The following is a 4033-nucleotide window of genomic DNA, read 5'->3' on the forward strand; positions in this document are numbered from 1 at the left end:
CACCCACTGCAAACCTCGGAGAGAAAGCTGCCCTCGCGTTCCGACCGATGCCAGACAGTCCCGCTTCTCCCATTTGAGTCTGGGTCCCTAGAGACTCGCCCAGAACGGGAGCTCAGAATCTGAGACTCCCTTTCGATTGAAAACGACAACCGCGCCCGCAGCTTCCAGCCCGCTCCCTGCGTGCCTCCACACCTTTGTATTTTCCGCACTGCGCCTCCTCTGAGTCTCGTATGCTGTTCTCTTTCCTTCTAGTTGAAGAATTTCCCCTCAGCCAGTCTTCCTGTGGTTCTGGCTGATGTCCGTTGTGTCTTTTAGTTGTATTTTAAAGTGGTTGTTCGAGGCAGCTAACTACGGTGTTTACCTATGCCACCATCTTGGTTTTCTTCTGTATCATGATTATTGATTTGTGAATATTGTACCAGCTTGCATCCCTGGAATAAATCCTACTTGGTCATGATGTATGATCTTTTAAATATGTTTCTGGATCTGATTTGCTAATATTTTTTGAGGATTTTAGCATCTATGTTCATCGGGGATATTGGCCTGTAATTCTCTTTCTTTGTAGTGTCTTGATCTGGTTTTGGAATTAGGGTAATGCTGGCCTCACGAAAGGAAGTGGGAAGACAACTGTTATGCGAATATTGTTATGTTTCAGGTTTTCCCACAGCTCCCTTAAGTAGTCCTCCTGTTCTTTTTTTTAAATACCTTTTTATTGATTTCAGTGAGGAAGGGAGAGGGAGAGATAGATAGAAACATCAATCGTGAGAGAGAATCACTGATTGGCTGCCTCCTGCATGCCCCCACTGGTGATTGAGTCCACAACCGGGGCATATGCCCTGACAGGGAATTGAACTGTTACCTTCAGGTTCATAGGTCAGTGCACAACCCTTTACCCACACCAGCTATGCTATCTTCCTGTTCTTTTTAATTGTTTTTTTTTTTTTGTTTATCTGATTGAGTGATTTGTTTCTACTCTGTCTTCTAATTGATTGATCTGATCCTCAGCTTCTCATAATCCGATCTGCATTCCTTCCAATGTGTTCTTTATTAGTGATATGTCATTCTTTGTTTCCAACTGTTTTTTCATAGTTTCTGCTCTTTTCTCATGCTGTTGAGCATCTTTACCATCATTATTCTTTTTTTAAAAATATATTTTATTGATTTTTTACAGAGAGGATGGGAGAGGGATAGAGAGTTAGAAACCTCGATAAGAGAGAAACATCGATCAGCTGCCTCCTGCACACCCAACACTGGGGATGTGCCCGCAACCAAGGTACATGCCCCAGACCAGAATCGAACCTGGGACCTTTCAGTCCGCAGGCCGATGCTCTATTCACTGAGCCAAACCAGTTAGGGCACCATAATTAGTCTTAACTCTATATCAAATAAATTTCTTATCTCCATTTCATTTATCTTTCCTTCTTGAGAAATGTCTCATTCTTTCATTCAGGGTTTTTTTTTCCTCTCCCCATTTTGGCTGTCTGGGTTTGTATGTAATATGTAGATTTGCTACACCTCCCAGTCTCTAGTGCAGGCAAGTGTTAAATGCTGTTTCTTACTAATTAGATCAGGCAGAGTCTCAAAGCCTCCAAAGACCTGTCTCTGCCTGCAGACTGATTTGATTCAGTCTTGAGTAGCCTCAGGCTATCATCCACAGGTGGGGTGAGAGGTTTTCCAACATGGTGGGGCAAATGCTTTGGCCTGTAGGCTAATTGTCAGTCTCCTAATGGGCCTCAGAAACTCCATAGCATGGGGCAAGGGGTTTTCCAATAGGGTGGGTCAACTGTCTTCCCCCCAGGCAAAGACCACTTGGTTAGCAAAGGTCTGTTTGAGAAAGATTTCCTCTGCAGTGTGAGGGAATTAACTCAGCACAGGAAACTGGGGCGTCTATCTTCTAAGCTCTAACTCTAGTGTCCCCAGTCCTGGCTTCTGCTCACACAGCTTCAGTCCACTTGGTCCTCTCTCTGCCAGAACCCAAGGTGAGTGGCTGCACACAACATTTTGTGCATTGTTCCTTTGAGAGGATGCCAGCATTACAGCCATCTCTCCCTGGTAGACAGCAACCCTGTTGCTTTTCAAAGCCATGTTATGTGGGCACCTTTCTGTTTTGCTGCTCTCTGCAGGGGGGCCCAGCTTGGGGTTATACCCCAGAGTTCTCAGTGACAACCCCCCATAGCTGAGATATCTCTCTGGAACTTCAGGATTAGGCAACTACTAACCTACTTTCTGTCTCTATAGGTTTGCCTAGTCTGGACAATCACATAAATGGAACCATATAATGTGTAGTCTTTTGTGTCTGGATTATTGTAGCATTATGCCTTCAAGGTTCATGCATATTGTAGCATGTATCAGAATTTCATTCCTTGTATGGCTGAATAATATTCCATTATATGGATAGACCACATTTGTTTATACATTTATCAGTAAACAAACATTTGTGATGTTTCTACCTTTTGGAAATTATGGAAATTAAAATATATTTGTAAAGTTCTTTAATGTAAATGTAGTGTAAAAAAATTATTATACAAATTCCCCCCCCCCCCCCCCAGTTCTAAACTCTCAACTAAAATTCTCCTTGAGCCTAGCTGGGGTTGCTCAGTGGTTGAGCATTGACCTGTGAACCAGGGGGTCATGGTTCAATTCCTGGTCAAGGCACATGTTGAGCTTGTAGACTTGATCCCGTTTGGGGCTTGTAGAAGGCAGCTAATCAATCATTCTATCTCATCATTGATGTTTCTATCTCTCTCTCTCTCTCTCTCCCCCTCGCTCCCTTCCCCTCTCCCTCTCTCTGAAATCAATAAAAATATATTTAAAAAATATTGTCCTTGATATTTCACAGGCAACCCAGTTGATATCTACATAGACAAATGAATTTTAATGATGGAATACCAAATGTGAATAATATAGAGTACTGTAATTACTATTCCTGTTAATTATAAAACAGCAATAATGCCAGGGAATTCATAGTTGTACAAAGCTTCCTTGAACTCATGTGGGAACACAATCTATCATTTAAGTCTATGACATAACTTATAAGGGGGTGGTATAAGTTTTTATGGACTTATTACAATGTTGCTCTGCATTTGGTAATAGACCATTTGCTATGAAGATAGTGCCATCTAGAATGTCATTGCATGTCCTGGCGGTGTGGTTTAGTGGTTGGAGCCTCTGCCCCTTGAATGGAAGGGTCACTGGCTCCATTCTGGTCAAGGGCAGGCACTTGGGTTGCAGGGTAGATACCTGGCCCCTGGACGGGGGTCTGGGTTAGGCAAAAATATCCTAGGGTGAGGATTAACAACAATAAAAAGTCAATGCAAAACAGAACTGTGTACTATAAAGTTTTATAAGGATATTTCATTCTATTGAGAACTGAAACATTTACAATTATGAAATAACAGTTTTGCAAAGCCCTCATCCCAGTGATACTATTTTGAGAAAGCTGGTTGAAATACATGTTGGATATTTTTCAAGTTGAATAAGGAGAATTATATTTATTGCATTTTGCTCTGTCTAGGTGAAAGAATTACTTGATTTTTTAAAATTCATAATTCATGAATCTCAATTTATGTTGCTGTAAGTGGCGTCTATGATCACTGTCAGTCTTTACTGAGACCTTCGAGGATGACTGACTTCATTACAAACTTCTTGTTCAACTTCATCTTGTTGAACGTTCAATGGTAACAGCACGTGCCTAATAGTAGGCGGTGGTGGATAATGGTGGAATTGAGGTCTCAATTCATCCAAGCATCCATGTCCCCGTCGTTGTCATCCCGCTACCCGCCGCTAGGGCGGGACCTGAGTCCTGGAACGGAACCGGTCTGGCGTGCGCCCGAGACGTCGGGTGGACTGGGAACAAAAGAGGAGCTATGGCCGGCGGGCTGCCACCTGCGGTTACAGTGCTGGCGGTGGGTCCGTCACCCGGGAAGTCCACAGTGCAGCGTGGTAACAGCGCCAGCGCCCAGGACACCGCGGCGGCCCCGGCCCGTCCACCCTCGGGCCAGGCTCCAGTGGCGCCCCCAGGGCCTCCATCTTG

The sequence above is a fragment of the Myotis davidii genome, unplaced genomic scaffold (genome assembly GCF_000327345.1).
Source record: "Myotis davidii unplaced genomic scaffold, ASM32734v1 scaffold767, whole genome shotgun sequence".
NCBI classification, from domain to species: domain Eukaryota; kingdom Metazoa; phylum Chordata; class Mammalia; order Chiroptera; family Vespertilionidae; genus Myotis; species Myotis davidii.